Raw genomic sequence first — 18955 nt, 5'->3', positions numbered from 1 at the left:
GCCTTGATGATCCGTGGAAAGTTCTACTTATTAAAACATCAAGAGTAGAATAACTGGTTTTGTACTTGCAAAGCCGGAGTGAGTTTATCTGTACTTTGTCACTCGGTCTGATTATCATCTTTATTATTCAGGTATTTGGGAGCATGAAGTGTGTATGGATGGGAGCTTTTGAGCTGGTTGATGCTTTCTGCTTGCTTATCTGGTTGCCAAGGAAATCGGAAAGCCACTCTGGGCTCCTTTATTCACTTTCCATCAGAGTTTGTTTATTATTCAAGGTTTGCTTTGTTCCTGAGTTAGTCTTATGTTCCATAAAGCCTGATACTTCTCAGAGTGAAATTTGAAGTTCATCTTTTTTGTTGCTTGCCTACTAAAATCCCAGGGCTAGGCAAGAACAGACCCGAAACTTCTGTGAGCATAATATACAGAATCAGGCTTGTTCTCACAGTATTCGAAGTCTCACTAGGTGCTCGCTTGGTTGTCTCGGACCTATGTTTCTCGCAAATGCCATGTGACTGGTGATACTTTAGAAACCTCAAAGGAGTGCTCTCAAATATAATGAGCTTTGCTTGCTTTGGCCTGGCCTGTAATAATCCAAAGGTATTTCAGGTATTACTTCACCGATGGTAATTCTGACCCATATACTCTACAGCAACCTTTGTGGCCATGAAATGCTGCACATATATGAGATGATACCCTTTATAATGCAGATATTTGAGATGATATTCCTTCATATCAAAATTTTGATTGTCTATAATCAGTACATTTTTCTTACTTGTGAACATTTTAGGCAACTATGGGAGCATAGGTTCACAGTTTAAAAAGAACATAAGGATGTAGGAATGTAGTTGATAAGAATTTATATTACATGGATTAGGATATATTACCTTGGCCTTAAACTACTTGTAGTAAAACCCTAAGCTAACATGAATGGTAAGTGACATGATGTGAATCCCCTTCTGTAACTTATTGTCAGAAATGTACTCTAAATATCCACATGGTTACTCTAAAGCAATGGTTCTCAAGTCAGGAGAAGGAGGAGTGGTGGGGAGGGAAGATTTTGTCCCCCAGGGAGCACTGAGCCATGTCTGGAATCATTTTTGGCTGTCACAGTTGGGGGCAGGGATGTTAATGGCATCTGGTGGGCAAAGGCTGGGGATATCGTTGAACATCTTACGGTGCCTAACACGGCACCCACCCCACCCCCAGCAATGACTTATCCAGCCCCAAACACCAATAATTTTGAAGTAAAGCAACCCTGCTTGAGAGACTACATCTCAGAGAAATGATGTCCCTTGGAAAAATAAGTAAATTAAATACAATTATGAAAGAAGGAAAACTTGAAGGAAAACTTAGCTCATAAGTCCACCACCTTATTGCAGCCATGTCTATATCTGTGTTAGCCTTTGACTCCTAACCGCACTGCACATTTTCACTGTATTACAATTGTAGTACTCTTGCCACTTTTGACATTGGTAAGGCTTGACTTTTGAAACATGTATTCTATAGTTCAGAAAACAAGTTAAATAGCTAGGAGAGACAGAAGACGCAAGCTTGAGCATGGCAGAGTTGAAAGAGAGTGGAATGTACCTCTTAGGGCCTCTCTAGGCTTCAGGATTTGTGGCCCACATTCTATAACCTAATATCATATTGAATAATTATTTTAGAAGCTGCAAAACACCCGAGTCAGCAGTCTTTGCCACTGAGCACAGTGGAAGGGAGAAACATTTTGCCTAAAGAAGTTTGGCTGAGTTGATATAATTTAAGGGTTAGTAGAATGGTTTTATATCAAATTCAAGTTCTAAAATTTAAACCAAAACATTCTTTTACTGCATTTCGTATCAAAAATTTCCCATACAGATCACAGGAAAAAAATGCACAAATATTAATAGTTACAACTGAATAGCATGGGAGTGGTTATAAAATAATATTTTCAAAAGGAGAGAATCCTTAATAAAATAATATGATACCATAAACGTTAGTAAAAGTCCTGTCAAAGCATCTTGCAGAGTGGGTCCTTACATAGATGGAAAGAATTAGCTACAAGAAATCTCATATTTTGATGTAGCTTTTTAAAAGTGTATGTTTGAGTTAGTTGCAAGTATTTTGCTTTAGTTATCAATGGTGGATTGAACTACATCTGGAGCAACATTTTTTTTCTTGCTAAATGTAAATAATTGAATTCTGTAGATTTTTTGTTTTCATTATGTAATGAAACACACATACGCAGGTGCATGTATGTTTGTCAGGAGCAGAATTCAGGATGTTACTAATTTTGAAAGCGAGGGCAAAAAAATCATCTCAAAAAAGACTTGAAAGTATGACGTGTAACAAAATTAATAGCTCACAAAATTAAATATATCCCAAAGGATACATCCACACAGAACTTTGCCAGTATTCACCTTACCTCTTTATGATATTGCCCAGTTTAATTGCCTTTCCTGATTTACTTCTGACTTACTTTTTTGGTTACTTCTAAATCAAATTTATACTCAGAAGATGAACATACATTACCATTTGAACATTCAAAAAAATGTGGCACAGAAAATGAAAGCCATCTTCAAAAAGAAACTCTAAAAAATGTTTGGAGCAATGGCGACCTTATTAGAATAAGTGTGCACTCTCCCAAATGGATACTTTAAAAGCAACACGTATACTTGGATGTGTAAATTCTGCTGGTTTTTTACATCATGCCAGTTTATGTCTTATAATTTTCCTAGTAGTGCATTTCTTTCTTGGGAATGTTTATAGACCAAGGGCTGCTTGTTACCCCACCAGCCAGCATGCTTGCACACGCACGTACACACGCACACACACAAATAGATACATACACACACACACAAATAGATACACACACACACACACACACACACACACACGGAATTTAGAAACGACACTTTCTGTTTTGTAACTAGGTCAACACAATATTGTGAAATATCCATAGGTATTGACTCTGAAAAAGGGGATGGCACTGATTCAGACTCCATGAAAGTAACAGAGCCTGAAGATCCAGTTTGTGTTTACGATGTCAATCATATCTCTATCTAATTGAGCAGAACTTTGCATCTGAAAACAATACGTAAGTCTCACATCTCTAGCATGATGAAAAATCGGATGGACTCAGAAGATTTTATATTTAGAGAAGAGATTTGTCTCTGTTTTGAAAATAATAATCTAAATATTTTCCAAGAACCTAATTTAAAAACTGTTTTCTTCTTTGCTGTGATAATTGAGGATTTATAAAGCGTACATACTATATTCTAAATTTAGTTTTTCTTAATTAGGGAGTTATCATTTTCCAGTACATACTCTTCCTTTTTTATTTTTCCTTTTAGGCTATTGTAACTGTCCTTCATTCAGGTATCTACTTCCCTTTTTCTCTCTGTTTTAGCTCCCACTTTGCAAGCCTTCAGTTGGGTGCCCCTTTTGTCCTGGGTCACTCCTGAGTCATCTCACTATTCGGTAGCACACCTGAAATCAGTGGGCCAACTCAACACTTCTGTTGAAAGCTCATTTTTTTCCACTTCCAAGTTCCTTGTACTGTATATCCCATGCATAATTCCAGATGACATAAATTCACACTGGTAAAACAGATTACATCTTGTCGCAGTTATAAACCACTTCGGACCATCTCTTTAATGTATAACACCTATTAATTCTCTCAGTGGAGTTCACCGCTGGTGTTTATTCTACCGTTTTTCTCTCTTTCTTTTATCCATGCCTCTTCCAACTGTTTGACAAGACGTAAAATCTTTCTGTGTGCCATTATTTCCTGTGAACAATAGCACATGTCATTTTACCTAGCCAGCACAAAGTTTTACCCCTAGTTCAGCACATTTCCATTCAATTATTTTGGCAAGCTAGAAGGAACCATGGTGCTCATCTTACTGAAAATACAAAAGACTAAGGTATAAAGGTGACTCTGCGTCTCATCTTTATTAACTATTGCAGTCTGGTGTTCCAAAGGGGCAAATGTAGATGTAGATTGTGGTCTTTTCTAAGCCTAAACTGAGAACAGCTTTTTGGATTCAGCAACGCTCGCAGGCATATATTTGCATGTCTGATTTGCATTTGGAGAAAGGAGGAGAGAGGAGGAAGTTTTGTGTCTGAAGACCTGAGAGGGCTTTGGGAGATGAAAATGAAGGAAATATAGAGGATAATATGGCATCTCTTTCCTTGATGGGGTGGGGGCAATGGATAGCTCTGTGAATATTTCTAATTCCTAAAGGAATTGGAAATATTTTCTAAGAAGGAAAGATAGTGCCAGGATGGCACCCCAGTGCTGTGTAACATTGGGAACACCAGCAGCTGTGCTGGATAAAGTCATATTCTTCTTAAGGGTCAGTGACCTCAGATAGGCAGGCACCCTGGTGCCCCATGGACCTGGCAAAAAGCCAGGCAGGTCTGAACGAGCACAACCAGCTGACTTTTCAACACTCAAAAGACATTGGAAAGTGCTAGAATTTCTCGCGTGGTAGGAAAACTCTTCCGGGCCTAAGACGATAAGCAGGTAGCAGAGAGAAACCTGTAACTTTGTATGCAGATATTAATGCACCTTCATTCCGGTTGCAGACTGAAGTCTGAGAACACTGGGGTTTGATAAATAAAGAGGAAGAGAATGTTGGGTCCATTACATGGGTGGAAAAAAAAAAACCTGGAAATCTGTCAAAATGCAAATATTTAAGATAAGGGAAGATGCTTTTCAAAATCTCCTTTCTGCACTTCCAGTGACATATGGTTTGAAGCCAGAAACATGCGGTACATCCATTAGTCACAGTTTGGAATTAGATTTGAAATTCCAGATACAATACTTTTTCATACTTCAAAATTTTTCAATTTTTCTTTTATAACTTTTATAAATTTACTTTTTTCTACGTCAAATCTGATGTGCAAGATGGAAAATTTTAGATGTGATTTGGGCTCTGTCTGTGCATATAAATAGTTACCCTTTTGATTATAGCATGAATACCTCAATCTATTATTCTTCCTTTGGGGGGTTTGTTTGCAGTCTTATGGCTCGAGTCCTAGCAGGAAACCTAATAACCTACTTGTCAAGCTGTTTTGCTAAATCTTAGTAGAATAAGTATTCCAAGAACAAGACTATTAGCTTTCTCTCTCCTATACGTGATGAGGTCAGCAAAAGATCAAGTACATTTCACTTCCTTTTAGCATGTGCTTCTCTTAAGCATCACTGGTCATAGGTCACACTCTCAGAGGTCTTTGGTTCTCACCCAGACACTCTGGGTATAAGCAAGGACTCAAGGATCTATCTCCTCATTGAGCATGTAACCTGGCATCTCTTCCTAATGAGGCCTCTGGGAGCAAAGTACAGAAAGCCGCTGGCAGCAGGGTTAGGGAGACTCCTTCCGCACCTGCCTTATCCTGATAGGTCTAGTTCCAAGTACTTTGGGGATGAAGGTGTGGGTGTTCTATTGCAAACAGCTTCAGATCACCTAGATCATTCAAGTGACCAAGATGCGCAAATTAAACAAACAAAACAAAACAAAAATACCCAACAGCCAAACACATACCAGGGGTTAACTTTCAAACAGTGATACCCCAAGCTGTTTTAACAAAGCACTTAAAAAAAAAAAAAAAAAAACTTGGCAGAAAATTCTGTTCAAACTTGTCCTTGCATTGTAGACATGAACAACTGGATAATGAATTCTTCTTTTTTTTTTTTGCCAAACTGTTTTCTTTTTCTTTCTTTCTTTTTTTTTTAAATTTTATAAATTTATTTATTTATTTTTGGCTGCATTGGGTCTTTGCTGCTGCACATGGGCTTTCTTTAGTTGTGGCGAGCGGGGGCTACTCTTCATTGTGGTGTGCGGTCTTCTCATTGTGGTGGCTTCTCTTGCTGCGGAGCACGGGCTCTAGGCATGGGGCTTCAGTAGTTGTGGCATGTGGGCTCAGTAGTTGTGGCTCACGGGCTCTAGAGCGTAGGCTCAGTAGTTGTGGAGCACAGGCTTAGTTGCTCCGCGGCATGTGGGATCTTCCCAGACCAGGGCTCGAACCCATGTCCCCTGCATTGGCAGGTGGATTCTTAACCACTGCGCCACCAGGGAAGCCCTGGATAATGAATTCTTTTTAGAACTTTTCCAGTGGTACTTGGGCCTTGTATAAATGCTAAATTTGCTACGTTCACACAAAAGCTCTATAAGACTGATGAAATATTTTGTTTTAATAAATATATCTGCTGCTAGCCTGAAGCATTCCCTTCAAAATTATAGGTAGTATTCTTGTATGCTTAGTTTGGTTTATAACAATTTAAATTTTTTGAATTTAAAAATTTGAACAGAATAGAAACTCACAGGAACAATAAATTCACCTTTTCTCTTGGAATTGCTGTGAAATATTATGAAAGAAAGCGAACCCTCTTAGCATAGACAAATAGTTAAAAAGACTTTAAGAAAGAACTTCTAAGCCAATATTTATATTATCTAACTGTTAGGGAAAGACAATATTAGCAAATTACAATGGGAAAAAAGAATAAATTACTGAAAGTGAAGTGTTTAAATTGGGCTCCTTTAATCATAAGGAGTAGAAACTGACCCAAAGTAGTTTAATTCAAATGAGGGAAAGAGGCCTTCCTGTAATCCAGATAAAACTGAACCCTGAAGCTGCAGGACTGAGTCAGCCCTTCTCTCCAAGCAGAGGCCACCTCTCTCAAGCTGTCTCTCTTTCAAGGACCATGTTTTTCTGGACTTTGCCTTTTAATCTGCTTTTATTCTAGTTCTCTCTCATTTCTACTGGCTTCTTTTGCTTATTTTTCCACAGGGCTGCAGATGGCTGCCCTGGCCTTGATCTCGCATGGCCTCAGGCTCCAATGCAAACAACCTATTGATCACAACACTCTGAGTCTCTTAGAATGAATTCCTAACGGGAAGAATCTGATTGGTCAGGCCACATGAGTCACTGCAATAAGAGCCTCCAAGACCACCAACACTATGAAGAGGTCAATTGGATTTTTTACCTTTCCATCTTTTCTATGAGAGGTTGATACAGTTTCTGTCATGTGCATGAAGATGGAGAGGTAGGAAAAATTGAAATGTCATTTGCAGAAACATCAACCAAGTCCTGCACGTCATCCTCCAGGACTCTAAACAGGATTCACTCCTAAAAACATTCATTCATTCACTCATTTACTCATTCATTCAAGCTTTCAGTGACCTATCAAGTATTTATTGCATGTCTAATATATGCTGGACAATGTGCTAGGTGCTGGAATTATCTCTCATCTCTAGGCCATTTAGTATTTGCTCTACACAATTTAATACTTAAGATAATATAAGGAAGTATATGATTATGTTTCCTGATTACTAGATGTATCCCTGTAACTAGATTGTTTGTTTCTCATGAGCATGGGCTATCATAATTTGTATTCTACACAAAATGAGTGTACATTCAATAAATAGGAAATGTTCTTGTGCTGGCTCTTTATCCATCCTGCTTTTAAGATTAAAGCCTTGGGAAAGGTAGAGTTTAAATATTACTATAAGTAAAGTCTGATTATAGTTGCTGCAAGTAATGTCTCTTCTTTCTCTTCATACCACCATTTCATCTTTCTAGAAAGATTTTGTCTTTCCCTTGTTTTGAAGTCTAAAATGAAGTATACGATTTAAGTAAGGGTAATGTTGTGTTCTCCCTGGAATCTGACCCTGAAAATCATATAAAATTTTGATTGACTTCAGAAGAATTTATTCCGGTCCTGGAAAAATTATCATAACTTTTTGTACCACACTATAGAAAATGGCATTTGGGAAGTCTGTTGCACATGATATTCATCTAAAACTACTACCATCCTTCATGATATTTTCTTTCTCTTCATTGTGAGGAGACATCTCTGTGAAAATCATGCTGGGTATAGGAAAGGTGTAGAATGACGTGGGTAAGGGGCCAGCTGTAGAGTGTAAGGGCCTGAGGCTGATTGTAAAAATTACAGGTCACAACATACATATCCAAGCTATAGTTTCAACCATGGCTGAAGTGCTTTATTCATCAAATACATGGGGAGCATTGATTATGCCCTAAGCACTGTTCTGAGGATTTAGCAGTGATTGAGACCGAAAAAGTCCCTTACTCCATGGACTAGAAATCATGAAGCTTTTCAGAAGAATATATGGTATATTTTAATGGCTGTTTCCAAACAAGAGTTAGTCCTTAAAAAACTGCATAGTCATCCTCGTATGGATGTTTAATGTCTGATCTGTTTTTTAAAATTATGTATGTGATTTTTTATGTGCATCTCATACTGATGGGCATCTATTATTTTATTTTCTCAGTACCATATGCTCCTTTAAGAAATGCCACTTGAGTCTGGTCCAAAGAAAATTCACATCCAATTATGCTGTTAGAATTATCTTCAAAGCTATTTGTGTTGGTTTTTAACTTCTGTTCACAAATTTAACTAAAACTTGGGAGACGGGGGTAAGGGAGAAGGACACTAAGTTTCTTTAAAATTAGATGCCTTATTATTTTTTATAAACATATATATTTTTGTTTTATTTTTATTTTTTAGATCTTGGGTTTAGGCTTACTTTCATTCTGAAATAAATGGAATGCACTCAGAATCTATAGATGGAAATTTTCAGCGATGCTGGTACACAATGTTCTCTGTTGTCTAGATTTTTGAAAGTTTACCTTTGCATCATTGGGTGACACTGGATTTCCTGTTCAATTCACTGTGTCTAGTGACCTTCTGGGGAGTCTGTTCTTCTAAAGCTTTTGAGATGGGAACACACAGCATGTTGTGTTCTATGGCATGTCAGTCATTACTCTCTTTGACTTTACTTGTGTTCTCAAGTCAATATGTTCCAGATTAATGAGGCATTTGTTCTTAATCAAGAAACTACTTAAGAATACACTTTTAATTTTAATGACTTGTTTATGATTAATTGTTTCTTCATGCCCTTCTCATACTTGAGGATACTTCAAAGCTGCTGAGTTTTCCCTGAACAGTTCCCAAACGTCTGAATACTGGTAGTTGCTATGACCCAGTGATCTCAAGGGACTGAACAAACAGGGTTACTGATTTCCTTGAGAAAATCATTCACACAGTCCCCTTAAACTAACAATCACTTGAATAGTAATAATTTTAAAACGCAACGTTAAGCAAACTGCGTAGTTATACATTATATATTTTTAATGTTCCCTTTAAATGTATGTATCTAATGAGGTCCTACTGTTTTATGAGGAACAATATTAGAAATAATGTGTGAAATAAACTCATTCTCCCAGCTGATCTATACTATGCCATTAGCTGCTTTAATGAAAATTTACTCTGTTAATTTATGTTTTCTTTTTAATTTAAATAACCAACAGATATGTGTATGTGTGTGTGTGTTTGTGTGTGTATGTGTGTGTGCTTTATTTCAAGGTACAGACCTAAGTGATTCATGACCTCTTAATAAAAAGAGCTAACATCTATTTAGTGCTTACTATCTGGCAGGTTTTTTTCCAAGTGCATAAGGTCTATGAACTCATTTACTATCCTCAGCTACAACTTGCGGGACCCCTGTTTTTATTCCTGCTTTACAGATTAAGAAACTGAGGCACAGAGATAAGTGATTTGACCAAGTTCATATAGATAATAAATGGCAGACTGGAGATTGGAAACGAAGCAGTCCAGCTCCAAAACTCAACTTCCTAAACACAAGACTATAGTACTCTATACATGAAGAAGCTCCTAGTATTGGCTCCCTAGGAAGTTTCCTTTCTTAGGAACCTTAGTTACTTTGTACTGCCTGTAATGTATTTGTAAGCTTTACTGAACTATGGCCATTGTGCTAGGTACTTTGTCCTTTGGTCCTTCCCCTATGGGTGCTAAAAATGGAACAGATGAGTTAGACCCTTTATTAATTCATGTATTTTCTTATTTACTAGATTTATGTTTCCTTTAAACAGAGCAGATATTGATATTTTAGAGACTGTAGAAAACTCAGATGAGAAATAGAAACTAGGATTGATAGAGATCCTTTCTGTCCCTACAGTGGCCCTGAACATCTGACACAATCATACTAGTTGTTTTGTGATAGGGCTGATCATGTGGTACTCCAGTAACTGACTTTCTTTTGGATTTTGTACTGTGTTCACTCTACTTCAAAGTGTTGTAGGAGAAATATGACTCACTTAGCTTTTAAAATGAGGATTCAATATAATCGTGCTCTTGTTCCACCTAGGATTCCATGCTTTAGAATCATTTAAGGTTCATTGTTGTTCCTTGTGTAAAGCCCAATGGGAAAAATAGGATTAAATTTTCCTGCCCCTGAAGACAACATCATAGAAATAGATTAGCCCATCAGAATTATTGGCAAGAAATTAGTAAGTGTGGTTTGCATTTTTCTTTCATAAGTTTTTCTACATGTTCCTGACAAGTCCATTGATCTCTTTGAAGCTCATCCTTCCATTCGATGAGTTTAAATGGTGGGAATCTTTTTATCAGCACTCTTTGGCTTAGTGTGACAGAAGCCAACTAAAAACTATTTTAAGCAAAGTGGGGGCTTTAGAAGACCCAGGGTAGAAATGCATCTGGATTTGAGGCCAAACTGGAAATAGAGACCTAACACCATTAGGACTCCGTGTGGTTCTTTCCTCTTTGATTTTCTGGGTTATGCTTTATTTCCCTCTCTCTCTCTCTCTCACTCTCTCTCTCTTTCTCTTTCTCTCTCTTATTGCCTCCACTTTTCTGTTCCACATGACTGAATATGTGGTTACTGATAGTTGGCCTCTTAGCTTTACACGTCATAGTTCAGGAACCCAAAGAATGACTACCAGTTCTAGATAAATATTCTCAAGGATGTATTCCAATTTCCCATTTGTATCAGGTGCCCAGCTGGGATTTATAAGCTTTGGCTAGGAAGATGAGGTCTGGGGTAGGGATTATGATGATGTCATCTTGAGTCTAGTGTTTACTACTGGGCCAATCCATTGTTGCCCTAGAACAGTCTATGATAACCTCATAAATGTGGTGAGAAAGACAGGCAATTCCCACCTGAGAGGGCTGGACAGATAACCGCATATGTGTCTTCTATAGTTAGCGCCTTGCCTATACATAACAATAGGCCCTTTTCTCTCTTCCACCACAATAAATGAGATACGAGAAGTCTCCTTTTTTTAATCATATGGAGATGAACACATAAAGAAAAGAAAATTATCCCATTAAACACATATTTTGGAATACATACTTTACGTTCTCCAAATTGTGGTAGATTATAATCTGATGGGTATAAAATATTTAGCCCCAAGCCTACTGTACATATATAGATTCTTTTATAAAATATCGTTGTCTATGCTTTCCCTGTAAATGGATGTATGTATCTTTATTAATCGATTAAAATTGAGTTGGGGGTTCAGGGGGAGCTTGTTAAAAGAGATAAATATTGTAGGGAGAGCAATTAAATTCTGGGATATTGTGAATGTAACTGAATAATAAAAAAAATAAGACTTGGGGTGAGAGAAAATGATAGGATTGAATAAGAAAAAATAGGGATTAATTGGATATGGTAGACTAGTAAGTAAGAAGTTAAATTAAAAAGAGTCTCTTATGAAAGCTGGAAACTGGTGTGAACTTGTAGCTTGAGTCTTAGGAGAACCAGGCTATCATGGATAGTTTCTGCTTGTCCCCCTCTCCACCCAAGATGCAGCCTCCCCTGTTTGCTTGGTCTGTGCCCTGGGAGTGTGATTCCCGCTAACAGTTTCTCCCAGCCTCCCTTCCTGGCTGGCTTCTGTTTGGGTTCTACCACCTACAGGTTGACTCACTGGACAGGAGGTTAGAGAGCAAGAGGAGAGAGAGGTCAGCGCTTTCTTCCCTGCTCCCTTCATACCGCATCCTTCCCTGAAGCGGGGAGGCTGGGAGGGGGCTTCGCTCAAGGCTTGGCTTTCACTGGGCTGTGAACCAACCTCCTTCCTCCCCTTGCCCCTGCAGCCCTGTGGTGGTAACCGCTTCCCTCTGTCTCTAGTCTCTGGTGTGTAACCTTCCCTTCTTTGTTTCCTTAACTCTGCTCACACTTCAATTTCATGGTTCCTTCATTAAACTCTATTCATTTGAAATATTGAGGATAAATTATTTTTGCTGCTGGAACTCTGATATTTATAAGTGAGGGAAGCGAGGGGACTTATATATGTATATGTACAAACATATATAATATATAAAAAGATTTTATATATATATGATTTTATCTATGAAGAGGTTTATTTCAGTAATTGGCTTTTCTGATTTTAGAGGCTGGTATATTCAAAATCTGTGGGGAGGGGGCAGTTTGGCAGGCTGGAAACTCTTGGACAGGAGCTGATGTTGCCAACATGAGACAGAATTTCTTCTTCCCCAGGGAGAACTTAGTTTTGCCCTTAAGGCCTTTTGACTGATTGAATGTGACCCATCCCCATTGTTGAGGATAGTCTCCCTTATGTAAAGCAACTGATCATAGATGGTAACCACATCTATGAAATACCTCCACAGCAATGCCTAGATTATGACTTGAATAAATAGGCACTATAGTCTAGCCAAGTTGACACATAAACTAACCATCACACCAGGCATTAGGGAGAGCTGTTGCTTAGAGGAACCAAGAGGAAAAGTAAGCTCCTTGAAGAGCTAGACACAGGCTTTGACTGGGAAGAAACCAGACTTGGGTAATGAAAAAGAGAGACTGTATAGAATAATTTATACATAAGATGAAAATGCAGAAAGGCTCTTTTCCAAATAATTGTCAAGATGTGATGTGAAGTTGACAAAGCTTCACACTCTGCTTGTTGTGGCTTTTTGGTACTCAAGTCTATTGTGAGTGCTTGGCCACTCACAAGGTTAACGTGTAAGTTCAAGTCCTGCCAAGTTCCCTGATGACAGGCATGATGAGGAAGGTAGGCACCCAGCATTTGACACTTCATTGTGCCCTACTCTCAATAGGCTCATAATTTTGTGAAGGGGAACAATCATAGTTCACAAAGGATCAGAGAGCAAGGCTGTGGTGTGTGCACTGCTATTTCTATTTAGTGCATTTTTCTCTCTCTGGAGTTTCTCATGGGTCCAGCGTCATCTGGCATCTGTCCAAGGTTGTTTTATTTTTTTCACTCTTTCTTGCCATAGAGGTCATGTGTTGTAATTTGGACTTTGGTCTGCAGTTCATGTTACAGCACAGGCTGTAAATTCAGTCAACAAGCCTTTGTTGAACAGAAAGTACTTTGGGCATTGTGTGAAGAACCCTGAGCTAAGTATTTTAATTGGGAAGGGTCACTAACTAATCCAACAGCTCTAATCTTTATGGGTTCCAGATTGTACTGTCTGTCAGCACTGGGTTGGGTGGCAGAAGGTTGTGGACAAAGGCCTGGGAAAGTTTCAGACAAAGCTTGAGACAAGGCTTTAGATCCACATGGGTCTGAAATCCCAGGTGGGCAACAGAGATGAAGGCCACGGGAAGAGACTGAGCCAGAGGACTCAGGAAACAAACAAACACAAAAGAGTTATGATTAGCAAGGGACAGATGTTAGGTGAGGAAGTGGGTTCAAGGACCAGGAAATGTAAAAAACAGTAAGAACTTTCCAGTCTCGAGGCTGGTGATTCGGATGGAGTTTAGAATCAATGTCATCCTGACTATCTGGAGGTTTAGAAGATAAGAGCTCCTGGCTGGTCCCGGGGATTGAGGGGCAGAGAACAGATTCCATCCTTGGCTTCCTTTACAACCCTCTTGGCGTCACTCAGTTCTAAATGGAGACCACGTTTTGTTCAGAGCATTTTGGATGAGCTTTGTTTGGAGCGCATCTGAACTCTGACTGTGGCTGATATCCTGTCTGACCCCTTAGGACATTTTTCTTTCTGAACAGCAGATGTTTCTGAAGTAGGATATGCTGTCACTCACAGACTAAGAATAACGGAGATCATGGATCTCAAACACTAAGCAGTGCGCCTGCCAGTGTAGTGAGCACTCAGTAAATGTTAGTGATGACGACCGTACAGTCACGTGATTACCATTTCTTTTTTCACTGCTTGCCCCACACAGTGTCAATCACATGAGAGTCAGTTGCTTATGGCTCACTCAGACCTCCTAATTATTTAAAAAATAATGTGAAACTGTGAAACTGCAGTTTCATCCCAACATCAGATTCCAGGCACGCTCTTCTCTGTTCTTTGACATAAACATACCCTATAAATGATTCTAATTTCTTTAGCTAGTTTTAAATCCAAGCAAGCCTCTCTTTCTTCATTCTCAAACCTTTTGAAAGGCAAATACATCATGTTGCTCTAACCAGTCATTATCAGTTTTCAGGTTGGAGAAGTGGAAACCCCCATTACTGTAGAGTTGATGGGAGCTGGTCAAATTTCAGTGCCCAGATTTTATTTGGTATATAGTCCTCAGATTTTCTTTTTTTTTTCCCAAACAGTATCCTAACATGAAGACAAAGTTCACTTGACTGAATTCCTGGAATCTCTCTTGGTTCCTTTTTAAAAAATACAGACTCTGTGTTAGAAACTGGACAAACTTCAAGAACAGTTGTTATTTTTACAAACATAGTAGGTGCCCTCATCCATCTCTGCTGTTTCACATGTTATTTCCTTCAGAACACTCAGATAAATGCCATCTGGCCTGAGAGCTTTATTGCACTTTGCTTTCTTCGATTGCAGCATGCCTTCTTCATTGGAAACTCTAATCTCTGTCTCTCTTGTGAAAAGCGTTCTCAGAAATTTGAATTTCCCCATCATTTCCTAGAGTTCAGTGCTGCCAAAGAAGCAAACAAAAACCCTTTTGCGCTTGTGTTCCTCAAACATTATCATTCCCCTCCTGACCGCCTACAACATCATATCCAGCGGATTATATGCTAGTGAGTCTGATATCTGGCCAAGCTGGATTTCTGCTTCAGAAGTTTGCCTTTTATTCACCAATGCCTTAACCTCCTTCTTTTGGAAGTGGTTCTGTTCAGTCATCTGTTTGGGCTATTTTCTGTGATATATTCAGGTCTTTTCTCCTGGGTGTCTGTTTTTAATGAAAAAACAGTTAAATTCTTGGATTGATGTTTTGGGCAAGAAGAACTTAAAGAATGTTTGAGCTCTCTTTGGTCCTCAGATTCTATGATTCTATAACTTTTTAACTCGTGTACTTTTACTACTTCTTTCCAAATAGTCTTGATTAAAAGTAGATAGCACCATTGGTAGATTTTGCATCGCAAGGCTAGATTATCTGGTTTTGGATTTTGGCCCTGCTTCTTCTTAGTGGCATGCTGCAGGCTGAATTGTTTAACTTCAGGTTTCTTATTTGTAGAATGGGAATAATAAAATTATCTATTTCTCAAGGTTGTTGTGAGAAACAACCTTGTATGTATATGTATATACATTGCACACTGTGAGTTAATAAACATAAGACGCCTAGAAGGTGCCTGACACATTATAAGCATGTAACAACTGTTAGGACTGTGTTATTACCCTTGACTCAGTGGATGTTAGATTAGTCACAATATCAAATACCACCTGTCACAGAGCTGATGTCTAGATAAAGGATAGTGCAAAGTCATGGTGAGAAAGGAAAGACACTTTATACAACTGTGAATAAGAAATCAGATACATCTCACAATATTATCAAACAAAGGCTATGATCTAAGAAAATTGGGGAGAAACATTTAAACTTAAAAGAAACAAAGACAAAAATAATGCATGGAAAAGTCATTATTTATGGTACTGATAGGTACCATAAAAAAACCATAAAAACGTACTAGTTTTTCTAATAATTTCATCATTAAAATCTTGAGTAAAAAGATATAGGCTTAAATAATTATTTGGATGATAAGAAGTCACTTCTCCACTCCATGGTGACCATATATTCTCTTGGGCAAATCATTCTGCTTAGTAGTTCTTTCTGATAAGATAAATACAACATTTTAGAATCAAATCAGCAATTTTGCCCCTTGGAGGCCTGAAAACTCACAAAAAGGAGTCATACATAGCTACCTGTGTCTATTTTTAACTTACTCTCCCCTGGCATGGGATCTCTGGTCACATGGAGCCTAGTGTCTTCAGTCTTTTTTTTTAATTAAAGTATAGTTGAGGTACAATATTATGTTAGTTTCAAGTGTACAGCATAGTGATCTGACAATCAAATACATTGCAAAATGATCACCACAACACATCCAGTAACCATCTGTCACTATACAAAATTATTACAGTATTATTGACTATATTCCTTATGCTGTATATTACATTCTTGTGAGTTATTTATTTTATAATTGGAAGCTTGTATCTCTTAATCCCCTTCACCTATTTCACCCAACCACCCACCCCTCTCCCCTCTGGAAACCACCAGTTTGCTTTCTATATCTATAAGTCTGTTTCTGTTTTGTTTTGTTTTTCAGATTCCACATATAAGTGCGACCATATGGTATTTGTCTTTCTCTGTCGGACCTGTTTCACTTAGCATAATATCCTCCAGGTCTATCAATGTTGTTGTAAATGGCACAATTTTGTTCATTTTTATGTCTGAATAATATTCTAGTGTGTGTGTGTGTGTGTGTGTGTGTGTGTGTGTGTGTGTGTGTGTATCACCACTTCTTTATCCACTTATCTATCAATGGACATCATTTAGGTTGCTTCCATATCTTTGTTATTGTAAATAATGCTGCAGTGAACAAAGGGGTGCATATATCTTTTCTAATTAGTGTTTTTGTTTTCTTTGGCTAAATACCCAGTAGTGAAATTGTGGGATTGTATGGTAGTTCTAATGTAAAAATCTTTGAGGAATCTCCATACTGTTTTCCATAGATGCTGCACCAATTTACATTTCCACCAACAGTGCACAAGGGTTCCCTTTTTTCTACATCCTCCCCAACACTTGTTACTTGTCCTTTTGATAACAGCCTTTCTGACAAGGGTAAGGTGATATCTCATTGTGGCTGTGATTTGCATTTGCCTGATGATTAGTGATGTTGAGCATCTTTTCATGTGTCTGTTAACCATCTATCTGTATGTCTTCTTTGGAGAAATGTCTATCTAGGTCCTCTGCCCATTTTTTAATCAGATTGTTTGTTTTTTTGATATTGAGTTGTGTGATTTGTTTATACAATTTGGATATTCACCCCTTATCAGATACAGCTGGTATCCTCAGCCTTGAAAGCTGATCTCCTTCCACGGTGGGGTGAGTGAGGGAGGAGGGCTCTGAGAGTCTGTAGCTGCCTCAAACGGATTCATTTGAGTGCTAAAACTTGTTCTCTGATGGGCCAGTCATTATGAGAATAATCCATGGACTCCGATTCATAAATTATATAAATTCAGTCAAATATATATAATCAAGCATATAATATAAAAATATATAATAAAAAATATATAAATCAAGGCTGTCAGTCTGGGTACAGTCTAGGCTAATCCCACAACTGATTTAGATGTCTGAACTAAGCTGAGCTGCCCAGTCTTACCCTAAGCCTGAGCTAGTAAAATCTTTTCCCTGTGATTGGGACTACAAGACTAATAGCATTTGGGGCAATCTCTCCAATTATTTCAATATAAGTCTTCCTTGTTTGATCTAAAGACCCCTAATTTGCTTGAAAGGTGAATTAGTCCATATCTATTTGCAATTAAAAGGCGACTTGAATTATTGCTTATACAAATTATTTGTATAAAGCACATAGTTTCCCTGCTTTGATCTGTGTCTCTTTCTTCAGTTAATAACAAGAGGGTGACCATGAATGTTTAATTCTTGGCTGGGTCAGAGGTCTTGAAATCTTTTGCAATACCAAATTTTGAAAGCTTCTATATTGGGAATGGGAAGATGTTTGCTTCCCCAACCTCTTGTGGGAATATAACCAGTATTAATATTTTAACTAAACATTGTATTTTAGGCTTGCATTGAAGTCTAAACATCATGGGAGTAGATGTTCTTCTTGCTATGTTTAGAAACTACACTACTTGGTATGTCAGGCTGTAAGGAGAGCAGAGATGTCTAAATACCGTGGCCCAAACAGTCCAGATGTATCAGAGTAATTGGGTGGAGAAGCACAAAGTTACCCAGGGCCTCGGGTTCTTTCCGTCTTCTTGCTGTGCTCACTGCCAGGGTATTGTTCTCACTGGCATGGTTAAAGGTGAGAGATACTCTCTCCGGGAAACCACGTGTCAAGGTAGAACTCTATTTCTGTAGAAGGGAAGAGCTTCTTTGGAGGAAATTGAACACCAAAACATATATATAAATATATTTTTTCCCCTGTATTGAAAACTGGAATTTAATAAAGACTTCCATTATTTCAGAAGTATAGGCTGACTTTGATAGTACAACAACGGAGATGTCCTAGCTGATACACTAACAGGATGAAAATTTGGCTATGTGAGGAACTCTTTGTACCAACTGATAACCAAACTGCTTGCTTGGGGTGGAGAAAAGGAGGAAAAATGAGTGTTGAGTACAGGTGCGAGAAAGGCAGTGAGGGAGAAAAGAAGAGGTTGGGGAGACATTGCTTTCCCCCAGCTGGCCTGAGGGACTGCTGTTAAGACCCAACTGAAATCAGGGTTAGGAGTCAAAGAAGCTATTTCAATGAATAACTAAAGTGACAGTGATAAGAATGATGAAGTTGAAAATAACAATGTCTACACCATTTGTTGAGTGCTTACCAACTTCTAGCAGTATGCTAAGCACCTGATATATTAAGACAGTATTTCATTTACTTCTCCCAACAATCTTATGAAGAAGAAATTATCATTTCCACTACAATAAAGAAGGAAAAAATAGAAATTCAGGTTCAGAAAGGTTTCATATCTTGCTGAAGGTCAAAGAGATAGCAAGTGGCAGGGACAAGTTTGGAATCCAGATGTGATTTTAGAGCCAAATTCTAGAGCCCTGGATTGTAGTGCTCTGGCTCACCAATAACAATGTGCAGCTCAAAAGCTGGGGGAGAGTTTATTTTTATGTCTTTTAACACCCTTCCTTCCCCTACCCCCACCCTTCCTCTCACTCCGTCAACCAGTCCCCCCACCCAAAAAAAGAGACTACCG

The 18955-nt window shown here is 38.3% G+C and overlaps 1 protein-coding gene across 3 annotated transcripts in view; it reads left to right on the top strand.

The window, feature by feature from the left end:
• NRIP1 (nuclear receptor interacting protein 1) overlaps positions 1–18955 on the top strand; it is a 113905-nt gene that overhangs the window by 41520 nt on the left and 53430 nt on the right. The window lies entirely within an intron of this gene.

Source organism: Balaenoptera physalus (genome assembly GCF_965194825.1).
Source record: "Balaenoptera physalus genome assembly, chromosome: 4".
In the NCBI taxonomy this organism is placed as follows: domain Eukaryota; kingdom Metazoa; phylum Chordata; class Mammalia; order Artiodactyla; family Balaenopteridae; genus Balaenoptera; species Balaenoptera physalus.
Note: the sequence above shows the minus strand (reverse complement) of the source record. Positions and strands in the feature narration are given on the sequence as shown.